This window comes from Cottoperca gobio, chromosome 4, assembly GCF_900634415.1.
Source record: "Cottoperca gobio chromosome 4, fCotGob3.1, whole genome shotgun sequence".
NCBI lineage: Eukaryota > Metazoa > Chordata > Actinopteri > Perciformes > Bovichtidae > Cottoperca > Cottoperca gobio.
Genome location: NC_041358.1, coordinates 21,387,874 through 21,412,882, shown reverse-complemented (window position 1 = coordinate 21,412,882; position 25,009 = coordinate 21,387,874). Strand labels below are relative to the sequence as shown.

Genomic DNA, 25,009 nt, shown 5'->3' with positions numbered 1-25,009 from the left:
TAATGGATGGGGGATATGGAAGTGATTTGAGTGTGTGTGTGTGTGTTTATGTGCGACAGAAAAAGACAAAGGAATGCTCTCCCATGACAGTGCAATAATTTGTTTGGATCCATGTCTGTTCTGGATGCCTTGTTTCTTCCACATGATGTATGTGTGTTTTGATCTCTCCTCTTTTCCCCCCCTCTGTTTATTCAGAGTGAGCCTGGGAGGAATATCTCAGGCTGACTATGTTTTGTCTCCCAAACAGGCTGATGATCACTAATGTGTTAGCTGTTTATACAGAAAGTGCCAGACTTTCAGAGGAAAAGCAACAGCACTTCAATTTGCACCTTGTCTTTAGAACCGTGAACAGCGAGAGAGTGTTAACCAAACCCTTTGGGGATGGTCTTTAGAAAATGTCTTGCTAGTTTCAACGGAATAAGTGTGAGAAAAGGGAGAAATGAGGGCATCGTTAATAGGGAATGTGGTGTATTCTTAGAGGACTCCATACCAAATGTGTTGGTGTGGAGGTTCTGCACTTACTTACAGTATTTTCACCCCGAAGATGCAGCGCAGATTAAAAAGGACAGTGATTCATCTAAGGCTGAGCTTCATAGATAGATATGTGAAACGAATCGTTGGCAATAAAAAAGACAATTTTGTTCCTAATGTGGGGGATTGGGCCTTTGTGACAGTCTCTATAAAGAGACTTAACGTCCCCCTCAGTGACTCCCTTGTCCCAAAGCCTCACCGCCACCTCTTCATACATATACATGGCTGCTAAAGAGATGGTTCATGAATACTATCAAGGACCCAGCCTCCGATAGTATTGTCTGTGTTCCTACGTGAGTGTGTTTCAGAATGTTTGGTAATTTCTTTTTCTCATCATAAATGCTATTACTGGCTGTATGTATTCAGCCCCTTTGCATGATCGTCTTCACTCGGCTTTGTGTTTATCAACCTCAGCTGCTCTGTTTTCTAACCTTCACTGCCTCTACAGGTAACTCCACACCGAGCTTTGCTGGTAATGCTTTTCTCCCTGTGGGAATGTGTACTTAAAAAAGGCTTTAATAGGGTTAGCCCTCAGTATTGTGTGTACATGTGTGTACGTGTGTGTCTGTAGGTTTTTTAATCTTTGTGTCTGTCCATGTGGGTGAAATCTTTTAATGAAACTGTTTATTTGAGGAAAAGCCTGAGGGCAAACATCTATTTCTCTTTCAGACACGCACGCACGCACGCAGGCACACGCACACGCACACGCACACGCACATTGTGAGTCTTTATCAGTAGTGACTTGATATTGTGTATGTTCAGGGGGAATTAGCTGTCTTACACTGCAGCTGCCAGGCTTCTCTTTATTACGCTCTGCGTGTTGTAACTGAGCTGGAGCAATAGTCCCGAGCCTGCTCTGTGTGTGAGTGTGTGTGCGTGTGTGTGCGAGCGTGCGTACCTGTGGCAGCTGTCATGAGCATATTGTCAAATCATCTAACGTGTCACTCTTCACAGTGGGGCAGACTCTGGTCTCTGTCACTCTACCAGGGAGTCATCTCACCTCTCTGCTAGTTAGTCAATCAGTGTGTTAATTGCGCCGCAGTGCGACTATGTGTTTTTCTGGAACGCTCTTTAATACGAATATGAAGTAGCACTTTAATCCATCTTTAGCTTTTTACACCAATGACAAATCCAGACAAACACAGGACAGACAGACAGACAGCTAACTAAACGTTCAACACATAAAGATGGAAAGAAACTACATGCAAAGAAGTGTATATATTTACTTAAGGACGGTGGATTTGTGGATGCTTCTGACAGCCAACAGTAAATACTTGTCTCATGATTGTTACTTCAACTGCAATATCTATGAGTGGATTTTTGACATTTGTATTTTATTTGATTTCCTCTTAAATTCTTTTCACACAGAGAAAAAAAAAAGCTGAGTGGCGGCTTTCTAAGTCAGAACAGCGTTTTTCAGATGACAAGTAAGCTGCGTCTAGACCAACTTGTGAAGGCAGCATTCCCCACTCTGTCAAAGGGGTCCCCAAAAAACATCCTCCACATTTTGCTACAGTATACACTTTTATACTATTGTGCCTGTTTACTTTGATCATCAAATCTGTTCAATGCGTGGAGCCACAAAATCTGCCCATTGATGTGGTGCTTCTCCAAATCCTTTCCCTGACAATTGACAATATTTCTAGGAGACTGGATGGCACATTGGTTGCTGTGACAGTATTTATAGCGTGACATTTATATTCATGAAACTATATATGTTTATATCAATATAAAAGTATACATTTATACTACATTTTGCATCTTTTTTTCCAGCCTCTGTATCCAAATACTCTATAAAACATTTCCGCTGATCGACTGCTGCTGCCATTGAGCTCCTCAAAGTGTTCAGACAGAGATGCTTGTTTAAACAGCAGCATGTTGTGAAAATAAAATCTTTGTGACAGGAATAAATGTATTAGGTTTTGATTAATTGGACCTTCATTGGTGAAAGACTTGATAATGACAGTGACTGGATTGCCACTGGGGCACCGCTGTGACTGGAGCAGTGAGAAGGTTGGCAGTGTGTGACGAAAGAGGCCACGCTCTCTGACATACCTTGCTCTAACGCTGTCTAAAATGTATGACTCCAGGTGATGCGCAGTGCTAATTAAAATTGATTACGTAACCCTGCTGGTTCTGTGCCCTTCAGTAATAGTTCTACTCTCTAAGTACTCTTGTTCATTCATTCTCTCCAGCTTTTCATGAATACCTGTCCCTGCTCTTTTACTCCTTTTTCATTTGGTACATTACTCCTCCCTTTGTGACAAGCCAGTTGGCGATGCATCGCATAATGACGGTTAGGACACTGTCATTTGTTACCGTTACACGCCGTGCATGCACATCCACGCACAATCACAGACGGAGCCAGAGGATTTCTCAGCATGACCTTATTAAAAGAAGTCATCATCATTGGAGGAAAAAAAGTTAAGTACTTGTGGAGAAAATGACACCACTGCTAATGGGGACATTGCAATGAGTCTCTCAATGAGCATTAGAGATCACATGTAAAATGAGGAGAAAGCCTAAAAGAACAAAAAGGAAAGGACAAAAGGAGAACAGGTGGGATTGATTTGGACGCACAGTGAGAAGGGCCGCAGAGTTACAAGGATGCCCGGTGCAGGAATAGGGCTGCAGGCTGAAGTCAGGTGAAACCCTGGCAATGACAAACGAACCACAGATGTCTATACATCAGCTCCTCGTTCTCCTTGACCACCTGTATCTCTGAGCCATTCTGTCAACGTCTCAACCAATAGATTGATGCAGGAAACATTTTCCCTCCAAGCCTTTCCCTTTGACTTTTTTTCATAGCTTTATTTTTCACTTTCTCAGCCTGTCTTCTTCGAGTAGTTCAGTTCGCATCCTTTCATCGCTCTGCAGGATCCTTCGGTTTATGCTCGGGTTTTGATTTAGGTTTGCGTATGTGTATGCGTGCAGCTGATAGTGAGTTTTTTTTGTGTACGTGTGTGCTCTGTGCATATATGTGTGTTTCTCTACCTGCCCAGGCTTGGGATTAAACGTCAGTGTCGTAGATTGATGTTCTCTCTGATAGAACGCCACAACAGGCGTGAATCCATTGCATCTTACAGATGGGAAGAGGGAGACACACTTCAAAGAAACACATCGAATATCGAGTTCAGAACGCACAAGTCGTTGCGGCACATGCACAGACTCAAATGCAGCAATCTTTTGAGATACATTGTCATTCTTTAAGCATGTACCTCACAAGCATGGCGGTGTGTTGACTATTGATGGACCACATTCAACGTAGGAGGAGTTTCTATGAGATGGTATCAGCAGAAAAGGGCAGGAGGTTAAATGCTTCCTTTTTTAGCACATCCAGGGGTCACACACTGGTAATATGACGTGAGTGGCTGGCAGTATGCCATGCGGAAAGGGCACACTTCTACAGTTTCAGCGAAGTGGAAGAGCGGGGGAGGGCATGTAGGTGAGTGTGTGTGTGTTTGGGCATTTCTGAGTATGTGAACATATATGAGTACGTGTCAGTGTATGTGCATGTACGTGTGAAAAAGAGTGTGTAAGCGTATGAAGAGCCAGGGAATAATGTACCTCTGCTGCAGTTCTGGCATTCATCCATTTGTATCAGACTCTCCTCTGTGGGTGACCTCTCTAGTGTCTGTGTGTGTGAACATTTTGTGTATGACTTAACTACTGTATATGCAGTCATGTCGGGTCTTGCAGCATGTGTGGGTGCATGACACTTGTGCTCAAACAATGAAGTTGACTAAATATTTGATAATCTCTCAATCATTTGTCATTTATCAGGCAAGATTTCCAAATATTTACTTGGTGCAGCTTCTAAAATGTGAAGATTTGCTGATTTTCTTCTAGTTTATTTCACTGTAAATTAAATAATTTAGGAGTTTGGACTGTCTGGCATGCTAAATGAGCAGTTTATTAGTTATTTTGGGCTCTGGGAGATTGTAATAGGCGTTTTTCAAGTTTATTCTTTACAGATTTCTGACCATTTCTAGACTAAATGAATAATCAATATTTTAATCGACACTAAATGTAACAACTACAGTTAAACATTTGAATATCTGAATATCTCTTTTCTCTTCCCTGCCTCCCTCTGGAACAGCTGTAAGAGGTTAGTACCTTATCACCTTTTCTATCACCACAGTTGTAAGCTGTGACTGATGCTGAGCAAGCTCTCTTTATGTGCTAGTAGTATGGGTGAATGACACAAAAAGAGCCTGGAGAACTATTATATTACCTCTCTTGACTCTTTTTTCCTATAAATTATGGTTTAAGATCCAGAATGGCTTTGAATCCTTCTTGTGGGATTTTATGGTAGCAAACAACAGTAACAGTGTGTTTTCAATACGCCCACAAGGGTCCTACAGTAATACCAGACTTCTCATTTCTGGACTGAAAAGACCTGCATGCTACATTTACAGGCATTAAGTCAGAACTAGTCATGCTGGAAAATGTAATTCATTTCACAAAGTCCCATATTGTCCGGACTCTCAAGTTTATACATGAGCCTATCTGGCCTCTACAAATCCCCCCCAAAAAGTGGAAACGTTCTTAGCGAGCAGCAGCAGAGGAGCTGTCCTTGGTGCTGCACTCACGGGAGATTTGAGAGCTGGAATTCACTGCCTCTGCTTAAGTTTTCTGCTGCAACACTGGGTAATAACTGTGCTGTTTGGGACACATGATTGTATCGAAGACATTATGAGAAGTCAGTCCTGCTTTTATGTCGAGCAGACAGTTTGTGGCAGAACTCAGGAGATGCATTTTTTTTTTGTGGCTTTTGCAACTTGTTTGTTTATTTTCTATTCTCGCTCATACACTCGTTCTCTCGCTGTCTGTGCGCGCGCTTCGTTCTCTCTCCCTCGTCCTGATGTTGTCAGCGTGAATTTTTTGCCAGATCCTAATATTGGAAACACAATCAATCGCGGTTCAACATGATTTCAACGTTTGATGATTGCCTTATTCACTTACACTTAGGGAATGTCTATCAAACACCCAGACTGCATTAAATACATATTAGGGCACATATATGCAGCTCTGCCTTAAAGTATTCATAAAGGCAAAGAACCAAATGTCCTGTGTGTGTGAGGAATGAAGCATTAGTTGATCTGACGCTGGCTGGGGATATGTGGAAATCTGATTGATTTGCCTCAGTCTACGGGACAACAGTGAATGTAGCAGCATTGCATCATGGTGCTGCTGTCAGACAGAAACATCATACCTCCTGCGCTGATGTTTTATTATTTCTGACTGGAATTGAATTGTGCTTTTCTGAGCGTTGTTGTTTTTTTATGACCAAAGGGCCCTCAGGGACCCATTACAAACCCGGTGTGTAGTTTCAAAATGCCCAGGCATCAATTGGAATATCTGACAGGATGTGACTCAGTTCCTCACAAAAACATACATTTCGGCAGTGCAAGTCTTGAATCTGTCAGCAGCAGTAGGTGTGAGTACTGAGTGTGTGTAAACAGATGGTGGAGAGTGGAGATGGCAGAAGGCTCAGAACTGTCTTTACTTCCAGCTCTCTCCATGTACGGGAATGTTTGCTCACATCACACTGAGAAAGGCCGTAAGCAACATCTTTCCTGCTGGTCCGTATTCTTCAAAACATTTAATACAGCACAGACATACAGTACACACACACACACACACACACACACACACACACACACACACACACACACACACACACACACACACACACACACACACACACATACATACACACACACACACACACACACACACACACACACACCATCTCTCTTAACATACACACACTCTGCTCTCTGAAGAAAAAAGGACATGTCTGCCAGATGTGTATATGCTGTTGTCCATCTGCCTTTTTTCCTCTGTGTGTGTGTGTGTGTGTGTGTGTGTGTGTGTGTGTGTGTGTGTGTGTGTGTGTGTCTGCTGTAAAAGACACACTCATTAGATGTACATTCTGAAGCACACTAATTAACAGCCTCGTTAGGACTCAAGCAGCTCTCCTGCTGAGGTTGAGGAACAGACAGACACACACACACACACACACAGACACACAGACACACACACACACACACACACACACACACACACACACACACACACACACACACACACACACACACACACACACACACACACAGATCTGCACATGTAGGCATACATATACACTCATCAACATACTGAGTGCATATGCATAAAAAAACAAACACAAGAAAAAGAAAAACATGCATGCACTGTGCATGCAGAGGCACAGCTACATGTGATGGTGCACACAGGCTAATACAAACACATAACCATCTCAGTACACACTTGCAAACAAGCTTTTCTAATCAAGACACCATCCATCATTATAAGCGTTAATATAGGTCATGCTTCATGTACGAAGAGTTTTTGTCCAACTGTAATGCAATGGTAGTCAGCTGTGACCGCTGTCAGTCCAACTCGCACATGTCACAGTGTGTCTGATTTCCCATGAAACATTTACGTGGGAACCGCAGCAGCCTCACACCACCCCGTCTCCCATGACCCCCTTTTTTTTCACCACTTATGTCACTTTGTCATTAGCGATACTTCAGTAATATGCATATGTAAATTTGGTGATGAATTACTAATTATAGTTTATTGCAGTAACAGCACTGCAATTAGGAAAGGCAGTGGTCATGCAGAGGAGACACTGAGGTCAAAACAACAGTTATTACACACCAGAAACTGCATATTAAACCAAAAGCTTTAGCAGAAATATCCATAAAAGCTGTTCTCTCATGACTTAACTCACTAGATGTGTTTGGCTTTATTGGTTAATAAATGTCTTCATTTTTTAACTCACCACTTAATTTCAATCACAGCCAGTCTATCATTACATCTCATTTCTCTTAACAGTTGTAACATTACTGTTATTTGTTTTCCCACGTGTGTGTGTGTGTGTGTGTGTGTGTGTGTGTGTGTGTGTGTGTGTGTGTGTGTGTGTGTGTGTGTGTGTGTGTGTGTGTGTGTGTGTGTGTGTGTGTGTGTGTACAGTAGTTCTGTGTGACGGCACTGCACTGTGTATGCTTTGAGGATTGTTCCTGTGTGGATGTGTTCGCAATGCTAATGTGATTATGGAGGACATGTACTGGTAAATGGGTGTGAAGGCATAAACACTCTGAAGGACATGCTTGTTTTTATATTTATCCATTTATGTCTAAATGTATATCTCTCATGTCTATCTGCATATATGATAGTAATGGGTATGACAGAATAATGCATTGTATATGCCTGACAGAGGTACAATGGCTTCTTATTCTCTCTGAGCCTGTGGTGGTGCATGAATGGCCATTCAAACACACAGTACAGTACCTACACACACAGTAACAAAGCACACTAACAGTCTAAAGGCCATTTGCTACCTGCTGCATTCTGTCTTCATGACGCTGCGCTCACCAGGTGTCTCACAGATCCCATAATTTAGCCCTTATCTTGCTGGCGGAGGTTGTTTGTAGGGGAGTGTGTGTGTGTGTGTGTGTGTGTGTGTGTGTATAGGGGAATGTGTGTATGCTTTCATGTAGCCATTCTTGTACCTGTGGACCAGGCACCAATAACTCTGCCCACTGTATTTACCATTACCTTCATTTGCTCTATTGTTTGAGTCTTAAAAAAAGTTGCCATTTGCATTCACTCTCCGCTACCTCAGTTAATTACTGCACTTCATTGAGTAGGTGGTGCGAGTGAAAAAGGGGAACTGCAGGCAACGTGTTCTAAAATCCAGGATGCTAAGTCAATCATCAAAGTTACTCAGTTCAGATGTGAGAGTTTAACTTTGGTGATTATTGAAGCAGAAAGGCTGTGTGCTGGAGGTTTAGAGGAGGTGGGCTGGCTGGCCTTGAGCAAAGCCGCATTTACAGAATCCAAGAGCTGAAAACTGAGGTGGGATCAATGCTGCAGGTCTTATTTAGATTCCAATTACAGCTATTTCTGATCAATTGGCTCTTCTCCACACTGGCAATCTGGGGCTCTGCCTTTGATCAATGGCCACACACACAGTTGAGCTCACAAACTCAGAAACACAACCATGAACACATTTTCATTCTTCCTTTTTTTTTTTCTTCTTCTTCTTTCACACGTGCAAATACACACACAAGCATCGGTGCAAAACCCTCCACATGTGTTTGATCAATGCTCACTCGACCTGTGAGCAGGATCTGCATTATTTCATGCTCTGTAGTTTTAATTGATTGCAGGATAACATGATTAGTGAAGGAATCTTTCATGTTGTTATTTTCCTTTTTCCTCGCACCAAGCCTCCTGGAATTAATGTGCAAGGAGAATCATTTGTCCTTGGATGTTTCTGTGATCTTGGTTTTGATCTTGAAACACGTAACAGGTACATGTTCTCGGAGCTTGCAGATTCCAGTTGCATATAATGATGTCATGCTTTGTGAGTCAGAAAATGATAGATTTATCTCTTCAACACCCATTTTCTCTTGTATTCTCTGTGATGTATTTTACCGGAATTATTTCACTCATTTCAAAATGTTCTAATTTGATTGACGCACAAAGTATATTACGCGTTCATATTTACGCTTCATTTTTACTAGTAGTCCGTTAAAGTTCAACACAGTGCTAGCTTACCATGGGCAGGAAGGTGGAGGTTCAATGTGCTCCATCACCATGTTGAGCCTTTGAACAAGATACCTAATTGTAGCAGTGGAGAGAGTGGCTAACAGTAAACAACTTGGCACTTGTTAATAGTGTGTAAATGTGAAGCACTTTGAAGCGTTTTCACAGCTTTGTTCTGGACTGCATCCATATGTGTGTGTGTGTGTGTGTTAATGAGGAAGAAGAAAACCTAGAGGAAGACATATTTGTAAGTAGGTAGTGTTAGTGATCATTGTTTACCAAGAGGAAAACCCTCTGTTTTGTTAAACAAGCAGTAGATGACCTCAAATGATTGCAGATGGCTACACACACACACACACACACACATATGCGCTGACACACATATTCACACACACAGTAGCCTGAACTCCTCCCGTGCTCTCTTCCAGCATGTGTTTGTGTCAATATGTTTGCTTTGTTTGGATGCGTCAGTTCATTTTGTTGACTTATTTTCTGCATCAGAAACAATCGCTGCGGCAATTGGGAAAGGGATTAATTTTATGCAAATGTATGCAAATAACTGTGACACAGAACTCCATCCGCATCGGTTCTATGCAAATGATGTTTGCTACACAGACGTATTGGGAAGGCCTGCATTTCCCAGCCCCTTCACTTCCCACCCACCCCTCTTCCCAAGCCATCCTCCTCCCCCTCCCCTCCCCCTGCTAGCGTTGCCCTATGCTTCTCTTTTTAACATTTCCCCTTTCGGTCCCCCTTCTGTCTCCCTTAATCCCCTCTCCACCCTTTCTCTGACTTGGCCTGCTACTCTGCCTGGTCTATTCTGCCCAGTCTCACCCAATACACTCCCCCCCCCCTCCCTCTACCACTCTCTCCCCTCTACTCTGTAATCCTCCTCTTCATTCCTCCCCCTCTCATCCTTCTGTGTGCTGCATGGCTGTTAGTGGTGTGAGGAGGCACTAATGGGGCTTGAGGAAAACATTGTCATAGTGCCTGGAAAGCGCGGAGCCGGGAGCCATGCAGGAGGCAGCCAGGAAGGCCTGACATTAGACTTGCTAATGGAAGGTTAACAGAACACAGAGAAGACGGGATGGAGAGGGGAAACACAAGGACTAGAAGAGAGAGAAAGAGTGCAACGGGAATCCAGCGGCAGCATGAAGGGCGGCAGAGGGGAGAGATACTGTAGATGGAGAGAAAGTGTGACAAAGAGGGAGAGAGACTGATACAAGCGCTTCCAGGGGAGATGGCAAACAATCTCATTCACAGTCGGCCCGTCCTGCCAGCACATGGGGGGAAAGAAGGAAGAGAGAAGGGAGGAAGGGGTAGGGTGTCTCTTTCCTCCCTCCATGCTCCAATCCTCTTTTCTGGTTTCCCGTTTCATGAGGAGATTGTGGCATCACGCGTGACGCTTCCCTTCAAAGGCGAGGGAAAGTGTGAGTGTGTGTGTTTAAATGTAAGGGAATTCATAAAACCCCTCATCCACCCCAACCCAGATTCCCTAGACAACCCCAGTGACACACATCACAGCAGGAGAGAAATTCTTATACAACTTACCCATCCATGGCTTTGTGCTTATTTGTAATGGCTCCAAGAAAAGTGCCATTGCTCAAAAATAGTGGCCTTACAGAATTAAACCTTTAAAAAGAGTTTGTCTCACTGTGACCAATGTGGCAAAACAGCACTGTGGTGACTTGTGTGAGAGCATTGGTCACAGGATTGAGGGCTGAGAAGGGAAACTATTTCCACACAGCTTGTGTGGAAACACAGCCAGCCACAGTCTCACGCCTAAATGGCATTTGTGAGTAATATGCTTTTCTCTGCTGCAAGTGCAAGCAGTGCAATACAGCTAAGTAATATCTCTCTGCAGAGCAATACTGGTTGTCAGCATTATATTGGATGAGTTGACGTGTGTGTGTGTGTGTGTGTGTGCGTGTGTGTTTGTATGAGTGTTTGCATGTGTGCGAGCTTGTCAGATCCATTTAGATTGCAGGTATAGGAGTTAGAATGAACTGTTCAGAGAAAGAGGGAGAGAGTCTAGCGTTAGCCATGCATCATTAGCATTTGTGACCAGTCGCGTGGTTGAATGTGTTGCAGCCATTAGGAAGGAAGTGTGGAATGAGGGGGAAAGTGAAAAGACAGAATCACCAACTGCAATAAATGCACAGGAATTTGTAGCATTTCTGCAGAAACATATTATTAAACTCCATATTAAAGGAAAATTCCAGTTTATTACAACTTATTTTTGCAGTCTTGTTCATCATTTTGTCAGTTATGACGTCAGTTGTTCAAGTTATAGCTGAGATCTGGGAACACTGCAACTGCCTATCATTTAACCATATTATCAAAACTACCTTATTTGGAGGTAAAATATTATTAATGCTCCCTTATTGCAATGGAGGACTGTGTAGAAGCGTACTTACATGAAGTTTGGTATGTCAAAGTTGAGATAGGAAGTAAACTTTCGATCGATAACAGTTACAACAGAGTCAATATTTCACAGTTTGCTTTTGTTTTTCGCTTCCAAGTAACTCTGATCAGATAACTACTTCTGTTTCCAGATCTCATCATTCAACTTGGTGAGTACACTGTCATCAACCAACATGAATGATGACCAACACTACACAAATATAACCAGAAGTATCCTTTAACTCACACTGACACAAATAGCAATGCAAAAGGAGAGTAAAGGGCTTGTGAAGCAGGCAGAGCCAAAGCAAGAGACAGACAAGGGGGGACACACACATACAAGAGCACGCACGTACGTACGCACGGACCCACACACACACACTCAGGACACCAGACAATTTAGATTTATGTGGCAATACAATAGCATGGCAGTTGGTGACAGCCATTGCGGTGACATCCAAAATCAGCAGGCCTTGGGCTCTGTTCTCTGTGTGTCTGTACTGTATGTACAAACTCCAGAGTCTCCAGCAGCTCTCATCTGTCATGGCTACAGATGGCTGCTGTGCCACCACGAGACGCTGCTCTTTGACAGACATTTTGCTGTGTATGTGTGCTTTTACATTGCTGCTTATGTGACTGATATGACAAGCTAGCTAAACAACCAAACTATATTCCTTCAGCTAACAGCGCAAACAAAATGTGCATTTACTGTAGACACAGATACACAGACACAGTTGTGATGTATTGCCATTAATATTCATACCAGCTGTTTAGATGTGTTTTGATCCCATAAGGCCAAATGTGTTTTTCTGTCACTCTCGATACTATCCAGCAAAGTTGTCTGAACAACAGCGGCTCTGCTGTTCCTGTTGCCTGCTCTCTAATTCACGCTCTGTCTTCATGCTGTAGCAGAGGAGAGGGTAACGAAGTGAGCAGAGATGGATGGGGGATAGAGCGCGAGGGGTGACGTGCGGGAGAGAGAGAGAGAGAGAGAGGGGGAGAAAGAAGGATGGTGGAGTTAGACGGTGCGGGGAGTTTGATTCCTCTAGTTGTCAGAGGCTCTGCATTATTGATGTGCTGAGGATCCCACAATGTCGCTGAGATTCTCAGTCTGTCGCGTGTGTGTGTGTGTGTGTGAGCGAGCATACCTGTGTGCTTTTGTGTGCACGCACGTTGTACTAGTTTGTTGTGGTCGCACAAGTCCCGCAGGAGAGCTACCTGTCAACACCTCCATATTACAGGGAGCTCAGTCAGTGACAGTGCTGTCTCTGTTGCGCTGACCACATGGGAGAGGGGCGTACTCACACACATTTCCTTAGCGATTTGTGGGAGGAGGTGATGGTATGTGTGACAAGTATTGTGTCGTACTGAAGATTCTTCTTGGTCTCTCTAAGTTTCCCCTCACTGCCTGACTGTGATTTGGCTTTGTCAGTCTGCATTATGAAGTTGGAAGTAAGCCGAAGAAGCTCACCTTGTGACTGTCCGTGTGTTTTGGGAAGATGGATCTCTGACGTTAAGCGATGGCGCTTCTGTTCTCAGCTTTGTCTCATGAATTCTTTAGACTGTCTCCTCAGCAGACAGAATAATACCTCACCATTGGATACAAACACAGCAGTGCAAGATCAATATATTCACTTCAAACTGTACATCTCCTCGTGCATTAACGGGACCACAGTTAACAATCTGTTAACTGTAAGTAGTTCATTGGTTAGTCTTTAAAATTTCTAGAATTTAAAAATAAAACACCAATCACAGTTTCCAGCAGCTCAAGGTAACATCTTGAAAAGATATTCAAAGGTAAAACACAGATAGCCAACAAATTCACATGGTCGAGAAGATTAAACGGGCAAATGTTTGGCATTTCTTCTTGATGAATGTCTGATTAATGTTTAGCAAAAATCATACTATTCATTTTCTTTCAGTTATAATGTTTTTCCTTTTCCAGACTTATTTAGTGAACACCAACCTTTGTCAGCTGTTAAATAATTTACCTACTTACTCCATAAAACACTTAAATGAAGATACAGGATGAAAGAAATGACGAAAGCACCTTAATAGAAAGTACTCCTCAAATGTTTTGTGAAGTTTAATGTCTCATTATGGGCTCAGCAGCGCAGTGTTTTAATTTATCGGTGAGCAATCCACTACATATATATTTTTTTTTTACTTTGTCTATAGTGCAGAAGCCCATTAAACACAAGGAGATGTAGTGTTGTTGGGACCCTCATGCTTACAGTAGCAATTTCAATGAAATGTCTGTGCGCCTAGTAAGTTACAGCAAGTAGAGTAATAAATGTGTTTGACTCAAATCATATTTCATCAGTGCTTTTATTGCCGTGACCTTAAAGCGTGTATAAGCAGTCGCTGCCTTTGGGCCCTGTGCGAGCGCCACCATCAAGATGACACACGCCCTCACCCTTCAACTTGCAAAACTCCCACTCGTATTTCGCTTTTATCACATGCCATGAACCGAGCTCTGGACTCCATTTTACAGGGACTGTAATGTAAGAACTTATAACTTTTTATGAGAATTTGTTCATTGGCAAAGGACTTCACTTCAAGAATTATCTGCAGTGAAAAGCAATTATCTGAGAAAACATAATAGAAACCAAATGACAGACGGAGAGATAAAAAAAAAAGAGAGGGAGAAAATGGAGAGAAAGGAATAAATAGATGGAGAGATAGAGAGTGTATTGTGCTGGCCATCTTCCCAGCACGGAGGGATCGATCAGCAGAACGAGAGAGCCTCACGATTTCCTCTGTCGGTAGAATGAGCCAGGCTAATAATGGAAAGCAGTCATCATCTCCCCTTGCTCTCTCCCTCCCTCTTTCTTTGCCTTCATTCCATTCCATTTTTCTGGGAAAACAATCATAGCCTAGTCGGAGGGCTGCCTCACTCTCCCACCATGATCTGACATTTGAAAAACAAACCCGTTTAGTCAGAGAAGTGGGCGTCAAACGGCAATGAGCCTTCTGAAATGCCGACACACGACATCTAGGGGGAGCCAACACACGTATACACACACAGAAGTGGTACACTGCATAAAGTTGTCAAAACCCCTCAATGTATCCTAGCACTACATCAGAAACAATAGAGGAATCAAGAAGGCCGCAACTCAATGGTCTAATCATGGCAGCTGCTATATTACCGCTGCTACCTGCTACTCATAACGAGCTAAACGACCTTTTCAACTGCACTCATTTCTGCCATTCAAACCCTGTCCGTCACTCCAAAACACAATTACTGCCATTCAGGAAGCCGAGAAGCCGAATGTCTGCTACTTGTCATTTATGCAAATATCTTCTTTTGTGTGTATGTGTGTGTGTTTGTCTCTTTTCTACCAGCGGTGGTTTTTATGAAAATGTGTAAGAAAGAACGTAAACCTTTTTGCTTCTTCCTTCTCTTTTCTTTCATAGCTGATTTTTTTTAAGAGAACCACAAATAATGGTTACGTGTCTTATTCCTTGGCCTCTATCTCGGATCATTGCTAATCGATCTGTTTTTCTATTAGCCCTATCCTTTGTTTAAAGAATGTGTTTGACTCTTGGGAGATTTAATAAGCTGTAAATAAAACATTATACCTTTATTGTAGTTTCTAAAATGAAGATTTTTAGCAACATCTACATATCCAGCAGACAACAGAGCAACATATTGTGTCATCTGGTATTCAGATGTCACTGCACTTCTTACTCTGATTTGGTCTCCACCATGAAAAATTAGACCCCTGGCTGACAGCTGCTAATTGCTCCTCTCTGTTCACCAGCTAGTTGTATAAGTTATTGATTTATTACAGCTTTAAACTTTCATATCTATTCTTCATCATTGGAAGCAGCTGTCGTCATCACTCCCTTGATGTGACACAGCACAGATCACAGTGATGGTTGTGCAGAATGAAGATGCTCCATGTTGCTGAGTAAACTGATCAAGGCTGCACAGTACTCAACCTCAGAGTAAAGCTGCCTTCACATGCCTCAAACCTCTCGATCAATCCTAAACCTAAACTAAACTATAACTCTTTTGAAAGCCTTGTTCTTACGCTCTCAAACCCAACATGGAAAACAATAACGCCAGTTTTATTTGTTACTGTGTACCGCCCTCCTGGTCCGTATTCTGAATTTCTATCTGAATTCTCAGAATTTTTATCAAGTTTAGTCCTTAAAACAGATAAAGTAATTATTGTAGGTGACTTTAATATTCATGTGGATGTTGATAGTGACAGCCTTAATAATGCATTTATCTCAATGTTAGATTCAATTGGGTTCAGTCAGGATGTACATGAACCAACTCACTGTTTAAACCACGCTCTGGACCTTGTTCTGGGATATGGTGTTGAAATTGAAAGTTTATCAGTGTGTCCACATAATCCTCTTTTATCAGACCATTTTTGAAATAACTTTTGAAGTCCTGTTACTGGACTACAGGACGCTCGATGTCTATCTGAAAGTGCTGTGACTAAATTTAAGGAAGTGATTCCATCAGCACTTAATTCAATACCAGGACTCAATATCAATATAACGGAGGACTTCAATGCTAACTTTAGTCCCTCCCAAATTAATCATCTTGTTGATAGCGCTGCAGCCTCACTGCGAATAACACTCGACTCTGTCGCTCCTCTAAAGAAGAAGATCATAAAACAGAAAAATAAATCTCCATGGCTTAATTTACAAATCCGCAAACTAAAACAAAAGTCGAGAAATCTTGAAAGTAAATGGTGTTCCACTAAATTGGAAGAATCTCGTTTAGTCTGGTTAGATCATCTTAAAACGTATAAGAAGGCTCTACGTAATGCCAGAGCAGCTTATTACTCTTTCTTAATATAAGAAAATAAGAACAAGCTCTGGTTTCTTTTCAGCACTGTAGCCAGGCTGACAGAGAGCCACAGCTCTACAGAGCCTTCTGTTCCTATATCTCTCAGTAGTGACGACTTCATGAGCTTCTTTAACCATAAAATTATAATTATTAGAGACAAAATTAATCTCCTCCTGCCCTCAATTGGTAATGACTTAACTTCAATCTCCGGAATTTCAAAAACATCTGTAACTTCTGAAATATATCTAGACTGCTTTTTCTCCAATCAACCTTAACCAACTAACTTCAACAATCTCATCGTCTAAGCCATCAACTTGTCTTTTAGACCCGATTCCAACTAAACTGTTTAAAGAAGTTTTACCCCTGAATTAACACCTCGTTATTAAATATGATCAACCTGTCTCTATTATCTGGCTACGTACCACAATCCTTTAAAGTAGCTGTAATAAAACCACTTCTTAAAAAGCCTAGTCTTGATCCAGAGGTTTTAGCCAACCGATATTAGACCGATATCTAACCTTCCCTTTCTCGCTAAGATCCTTGAGAAAGCAGTCGCAAAACAGTTGTGTGATTTTTTAAAATAATAATAAAAGTTTATTTGAGGTTTTTCAATTTAGATTTAGATTTAGAGATTTTAGAGATTTAATCATAGCACAGAGACAGCACTGGTGAAAGTTACCAATGACCTTCTATTGGCATCAGACAAAGGACTTTTCTGTGTTCTTGTCTTGTTAGACCTCAGTGCTGCTTTCGACACTGTTGATCAGGACATTCTACTACAGAGACTGGAACATTGTGTTGGCATAAAAGGAACCGCACTAAGCTGGTTCAAGTCCTATTTATCTGAGCGATCTCAATTTGTACTTGTTAACGATAAATCCTCCATGACAGCCAAAGTCAGTCTTGGAGTTCCGCAGGGTTCTGTACTTGGACCGATTCTATTCACCTTATATATGCTTCCTTTGGGCAATATTATAAGGAACCACTCTATAAACTTTCATTGTTATGCGGATGATACCCAATTATATCTATCAATTAAACCAGACGAAACCAATCAATTGGTTAAACTTCAAGCATGCCTTAAGGACATACAAAATTGGATGTCTAGCAACTTTTTGATGTTAAACACAGATGCCTCAGAAACACATTTTCTAATGACATAGAAGCTCTGGATGGCATTAATTTGGCCTCCAGCACCGCCGTAAGGAATCTTGGCGTCATCTTTGATCAGGATCTGTCTTTTAACGCCGACATAAAACAAATCTCAAGGACTGCCTTCTTTCATCTACGTAACATTGCAAAAATGTTTTGTCTGTCTGTCTCAAAATGATGCCGAAAAACTAGTCCATGCATTTGTTACTTCAAGGCTGGATTACTGCAACTCATTGTTATCAGGTTGTCCCAAAAAGTCGCTTAAGACTCTTCAGTTGATCCAAAATGCAGCGGCACGTGTATTGACAAGAACAAGGAAACGGGATCATATTACTCCTGTATTAGCTGCTCTGCACTGGCTCTCGGTAAAATACAGAATAGAATTCAAAATCCTTCTCCTGACTTACAAAGCAATTAATAGTCAGGCTCCAGCATATCTTAAAGATCTCATAGTACCTTATAAACCAACTAGAGCATTGCGCTCCCAGACTGCAGGGTTACTTGTGGTTCCTAGAGTCTCTAAGAGTACAATGGGAGCCAGAGCCTTCAGTTATCAAGCTCCTCTCCAGTGGAACCAGCTTCCAGTTTGTGTTCGGGAGACAGACACCCTCTCCACATTTAAGAGTAGGCCTTTTTGATAAAGCTTATAGTTAGGGCTGGCTCAGGCTTGCCTTGGATCAGCCCCTAGTTATGCTGCTATAGGCTTAGACTGCCGGGGGACACCTCCCTGCTCTCCTCCTTCTCTTCCTCTCTTCTTCTCCCTCTCTATCTGTATGCATTTATGTAAATGTATGTTACTAACTCATCATCCGGGGCATCATCCCCGGAGTTTCTGTGTCTCTCATGTGGCAGGTTCCACTGATAAAGTTTACGTCAGGATCAGGAATCGTGGCTGCGCCTGCTGCCCTGGTCCTGCTGGACACCGGGAAGCCTTTTTGACATTTTCCTGGATTCATCCATACTTCCTCTTTTTCAACACAACATCATTTCTGTCAAATGTTGTATTTGTACTATGTTGTTTATCCTGTACACACGACATCTATTGCACGTCTGTCCGTCCCTTTAATTATGGGGTTTCTTTTAGGAAGTTTTTCCTTGTGCGATGATAGAAAATGTTCTCCGTGCGAGGTCGGGCGCAGAGCCTTGCGGTGAAGGCAGATATTTAGTTTTGTTTCTATGGTTACCTCCCCTGCTTGCTTGTGCCACTTTATACAGCTGTCATCTCATTGGTCGCGGTTTGAAAGGTCAGCGGCAATCGAGGTCAAAGTTTAAATCATTTGAACTTTGAGCCCGGCGCTTGTCGGCGGTGCGCCATGCCAAGGGCAGCTCTTCCACCTGGTCGGGCGGCATCACTATCTCCGTTGGAAAACAACGGCACGGCCGGCACAGGGCTGGTTTACTGCTGATCATGGGAACGCAGCTTAAAAGCCACACGTTTTGTGTGTGTGTGTGTGTGTGTGTGTGTGTGTGTGTGTGTGTATTGATGTGTGTGTGTGTGTGTATTGATGTGTGTGTGTGTGCGTCCTGCTGATGTCAGTGAGAACAAGCTGTCATTCAGACAATAAGATCTTAACAGGGAAGTGGCACCAGTATGTGACACATGTCAGTGACGGCTTACAGGCTGCGACTGTGTGTCTGCTGTCTGACATTCTGGAAGGCAGAGAGACGCAGACAGATGGAGAACTGGTGGACTAGATATACATACTGTAGGCAGATAAATACACAGATAGAAAGAAACTTGTCCTTTTAACCCATTTCCCTCATCCAGCTAAACGATCCCAGTCCAACGCTCCTCCTTCTGTCGTCTTTTTTTTTAGATCTTTACATCTATGTCATCATTCTCTTTTTATCATCCCACTATGAAAAGACTAATTTGGATCAAGCCCTCTCCAACTCTTTCTTCTTTGTTTTCTCTGGTCTCGCCATCAGACTTTCCTCTTTCTTCTGCTTCTTCTCTTTCCTTTTCCATTCATCTTCCCCCTCATCTCTCTGTCCTCTCCTTTCCATTCACTTCTTGCTTCTCCTCTCCTCCTGTATGTTCACAATCAGATTACTATCTAGAGCACAGTGAACGGTCATTAAAATAAAACAACCTTGCACAATAACTTTAAAGGCTGCTTTTTAATAAAACACTAATGAGGAGCACTTCCTATCCGCTGCTCAATAGTCGGTTTGTTTCTTTCTCACTCGATTTTCAAATGAACAAATGGGAAAATGTGGTACATCTCCTTGGCTCCAAGTAAAGGATTTTTTACATTCAAATGAAGTACTTTTTACTTATTAGACAACGATACCGTCAGTGAAGCGGTCACTGGCTTTTCTCTAGTGAACGTTTCTCTTTGTGTGTGTGTTTTCCTGTGTGTTTGTACTAATGTGGGACTTTGTGGTCATTTATCCTCTAAGTGTTGAGAATCAGTAAAGGCTCTTACTAGTGCCAAAGACCTTTATCAGGCAAATAACCTTTTTAATGCTCGCACTGGCCTGGTAAATGAATGATTAATGGTTTCAAATGCTCCTGCTTGTGTATTAATTAGCCGAGAAGAAGACAGAGAGCTTATAGTTCCTAGGACTTTGTTGTCAGCATTCTTTATTATATTCATCTATTGCGCACATATTTGCTCAATTTGCATATACAAGTTTGCAGATATTCCTTTGATGTAAAGAATAAGTAATGCGCTCCCTTAGCTGTTAGTTCTCCTGTCCGGCTTCTCTGGTCTGTGATGTGCATGAGAGGGGCCGTCAGATAATCTTCAGCCAGTTGTCCACATGTCTTTGATCATGGAGGCAGAGCTGCTCAGTCGACACAAAATTGGCATCTTTAAAGTTAAAATATGCCCATTCTCTACTATCTTCTGAGCTCATGCAGTTAGTCAAAGTTGGATGGTGTGTGTATGTATGTGCATACCTGTGAGTGTGTGTGTGTGAGTATGAGATAAGTGTAGTATGACATCTACTGCTGACTAAGTGGTTTTAACTTCCGTTGTTATGGACTCTTGCTGGCTAGTCTAGACGTCTCCTCCTACACCTCACCTCTGGAAGGAGGAGAGAGCAGGACAAAGACTTTGATTTTGACATCTACATTAAAATGGACGGGAGGATAGCAAAAAGCAAAGGGAGACGGAGCGAATAAGAAGCAGAGAAGAGATACCCTCAGCATGGGATGCATAAAAGTGAAAAAGTACATAGTAATACAAGAAGAAGAGATGTATTGTACCAGATTTAACTACTAACTAATTTCCATCTGCATAGCAGCAAAGGAATCTTCCTAATTTGTGTTCCCGGGAGCCATAGCAAACTACAATGAATGGATATGCAAACAATACAAACATATGCATATGCATACAGGCAGGCGCACAGTACAAACGGTCTAGCAGTCTCATAATCTGATGTGTGGGTACATGTATGAGTTTCCATGTGCAAGACAGTGTTTTGCTGCCGGGTTTTTGTGCGAACGGCGGGTTTGGGAATCACTTAACTTCTGTCACTAGCTGTTATGTCTCTCCCAGCCAGAGGGACAGAGGAGGAGAAGGATAGCGACAGAGTGTGAGACGGAGATGGAAGGAGAGAGGCAACCAGGAAGCTGCACAGGTTTTTACCAGAACTGAGAGGAATGTTCAATAAAATCTTACTGATCATCGTTTTTAAATGTCGATTTTTTTTTCTCTCCTTCTGTCTCTTTTGTACACATGAAAACATACGCTTAGTTTTGTTCGTTTGCCGTTCCGTTGCGTCAACTTCTGTCTTGAAAATGGAAAAACAAGGGTTGCAAGATCTGGCCTTTTTAGCCCAATACAGGAACCCTGAGCAGGGTTAAATATTCCTCTGCTCCTGCTCTGTCTCTATCACACTGGATCCATGTCATATTTTGAAGGAACTGTAGCTTTTGGCAGACAAACATGGACCTACTGTACCTCAATGTGTGGGTATGGGTGTCTTACATACATAAACACACACACGCACAGACACAAAAGCAAACAAGGGCACCCATCTTTCTGCGGCGTCTGTGTCACTCGGCCACCCCCACAGCAGTATGAGTCCTGTCTCTACATCCTCCTCCTCTCATCCTGAAAGGTCAGGGCTCATCACCATGTCAGATGGAGTTTATTCATCCTGCTCACCCACCGACGTCGTTCTCACCAAGTTGGCTGTCAGAGTGGGTGAATGTCGTGCACTTGTCAAAATCACATCTCCAAGATTTCTTTGCTTCTTCTTCTTCCTGAATGCTGAGACTCCCATGTCTCACTCTGGATGTGTCTCCTTTTTTTTCATTTGTGGATATATTATGCAGAAATATATACATGCATGGGAGCAGGCATGGATTTCATCATTGTACATCTGCCCGTTTGTGTCTCTGATTTGCTTGGAGGTGAGAAGAAGAAAGCATGTGATGAGATTTCCCTTACATCCAGCCTTTATCTTGACTCTTAGCTCAGGCTCTCTGGCTCTGCTGCGTATTATCTGATTGCACACAGAAATTCCTTGATGCTGCCTGTGCAAATTGATTTGCCAGACGCCGTACACATGAAGGAGAAACTGAGAGAGGGAGAGGAATCGGTGGCAATTAACATCACCTCTTTACACAGGCTACTTAAAATCCTTTCACTCTAAGCATAAAAAAACTCTCTCTCCTTTCTCTATCTCTTTCCTCTCGTGGGCTCTCCCACTCCTTTTTATATCCTCACCAAAATATGAGTCTTTGAATTCCCCTGTTGGAGTACAGAAGCAGGGAGGGATTGCTGAGCCCATGTCTGCACACACTCAGACGCTTGTTGGGGAATTGCTGGTGTCAGGATGCATTAAACAGGTCAGACTGAGAGCAGTGTGATGTGGGCTAATTTAAGGCATTAAACCAAAGGAGCATAAATGTTTTTGCCAAATAGCCCAAAGCTACATTCAAGACAAATTAGAAGTGTGGGCTGAGATCTAAAATTGAAACTCACTGTCAGATGTGTTACACTAAAAGCAGAAATATTACATGCCAGAAGATGCAGCTTGGCGTACTTGGCCCTTAATTACCCGTCTTGTAAGAACCTGGTTTGAAATTAACGGATTGTGGTTGCTGGCAGCCATAATGGCTATCATTAATTCTCTTCTGCTTTGCTGTTGTGGTCCTTCAGCTCCTATTGTCCTTAAAGTCGAGGCTAATATGAGTGTAGTGTGTTGGGCTTTCATTCCTGCTCTGCAACCAATTAGAGCGACAGCAGCTCATCTGTGTGGCCCAGTGGAGCGTGTCTCTGGTTCTGTCCAAACCTGACCCCACTACTGCTCCCTCGCGTCCCGCTGAAAACTGTGGATCCATTGCGACCGCTCGATGCTGCACGGGGAGGCCACATCTGTGGGCGACTGTGTCAAGTACAAGGGGTCCTCGGGGCCTCTGTGACCTACCATGCAGAAGATTTGTTCCGAGATTTCCAAGTGAGTTACATGAAATGGCACTGCGTGTGTGTGTGCGTGTGTGTGTGTGTGTGTGTGTGTGTGTGTGTGTGTGTGCTTGTAGGCAGGTTTAGGGGACAGCCAGGGCACAACATGGCTTTTCCATCAGCCTGGCAAAGTGCACTGATCACCCAAAGTCAACAGAAACTAATACTGCAGGGGTTAGCCACAAATCCCTTCGCTTTTAGAGAGGGCAAAGAGTGGGAGAGAATAAAAGCGAGAGAATGGCAGATGTATAAAATGCTACGGGGCTCACCATCCTTGTCAGTAAAGAAAACATCACAGAAGGAGGCAGAGAAACAGGGACAGAAAAAAAGAGACGGCTGTAAAGGTATTTGAAATGCCAGCACGAAGTGAGCAAATGGTAAACTGAAATACATTTAAGTCTGGTTTATTGATGCAGTGGATTTGAGGCACTAGCAGATGTGAGTTCCCTCTCAACCTGCAGCACCGCCGGATCACAGGCCCAGACTCCCTGGGGAGCTACACTTTATCAAACACACCACTCAGCTATGGATCGAAATGGAAAATGAAGGATTTTCTTTTTCATCCCATGACAAAACAGCTTTTTGAAATAAATGTCTCTCTCTGTGTCTCCTTCTTGTCTTATAAGTCTTATAGGTCAACTACTTCAGAGAAAGAAGTCATGTTACCCTTGCTCTCACTTCACCTTCAATTAAACAGCCAACAATTGTCTATGCTTTAGATCCTGAATTAGGAATTATAGTTTTAAACAAAACATCCTGAATTACACCTATAGTCTTACCATTGCATCACAATTCATCTGTGTAAACCAGCTGATGGATGTACGACAGTCCAGTCTGTAGGAGCAGATCATGATTACTACAGCTATGTGTGAACAGCCTGTACTGTGCTGCAGCTGTCAGAGAATATAGGGAATCCATGGGGGAAATTCACACCCACCCTCAATTACAGGCTCGCACTGACAGCCAGCCTCTCTGCTCATCAGCCAGCCAACCCACCCAGTCATCAGCCAAGCCTGACTCTCTTACCTCCACTCCCACTCAAGACATCCCTTACCTGCGGTGCCTTCACCAGCCCCTCCACCCAGTTTCCAGCTAACCTTTGCTATCTTAAGGCTGAAACATGCTCAGTGGATTTGCATATGTCCTCAGCAGAAAACTGTTTTTATGTATCTGACTTGTAGAGGTGGAAGCTTGTGCACATGTGATTACTTGTGAATGTGCAAGCTGTCGCGTATCAGCACATGGCAACAGTTATGAGAAACATGCAGTTGCTTTTAGACCCTCGAAACATCGAACTCCCCCAGTTCCAGGCCAAATGTAGCTCTCCACGATCTCCCCCAAACCCGACTCCCTGACCCCTTAGGATCCATAGATTATCTTGTGTGTGTAGAGCCCAGGGGGTACTAGAGGGGGTTGGTACATACATCAATAACATAGGTTAACACAGCCCCCACTCTCTCCGCTTGCTTCTGATGTACTCATTCACCTCCACCTGCGCTTCACCTTCTGTCGTCTGTCTACTGTCTACTCCTCATGTCTGTTGCAGAGCCATACATATCAAAATATATATTCAACCCACCAGTACCTATTTATACTTATATGCTTTTTTGAAACATTTCGAATACTTGATTCTCTTTCCCTTGGATATTGCCTTTCCTTGTTCCCTATTTTATATTCTCTCTCTGTGTTTTTATATTCTCTCTCTCTGTCTGTCACCATGCTCTCTGTCTTCTGGTTTCCTGAAGCCCTAATCAAGGCTCTCAGATGAAGCACACAGAGACAGAAAGAAGAGAGCTCAGAGGCTCCCAGTATGTTCACTAATAGGGCAGAGGTTAAAGTCTGTCAGCTGTGGCCATACAGACTGTGGCTCTGACAGCACATAGCTTCTTCTGAATAACCAGGAGACCCAAGAGCTAATGCAGACGGCACTGCACGGTCACAGGCTAACTGCCTGCTGCAACGCTGTTTGGACGCGTCAAGGGCCTCAAGATGAAACCAAGACTCTGGAACAAAACTATTTTTTACAGACATCACATAGGCAAGAGCCTACTGTTCATTCTTTTTTTTTTTTTCGCTCCTGCATTCCTCTCTCCTCCCTGCAACTTATCCTTCCACC

General features: G+C 42.8%; 1 protein-coding gene across 2 annotated transcripts in view; it reads left to right on the top strand.

The window, feature by feature from the left end:
- dab1a (DAB adaptor protein 1a) overlaps positions 1-25,009 on the top strand; it is a 214,564-nt gene that overhangs the window by 58,827 nt on the left and 130,728 nt on the right. The window contains exon 2 of one of the 2 annotated variants that reach the window (XM_029430335.1): positions 4,631-4,639. The exons of the other annotated variant lie outside the window; for it this stretch is intronic. The gene's annotated coding sequence lies outside the window, so the exon portion shown is untranslated. The remainder of the gene's footprint in view (positions 1-4,630; positions 4,640-25,009) is intronic. 2 annotated transcript variants of the gene reach the window in all.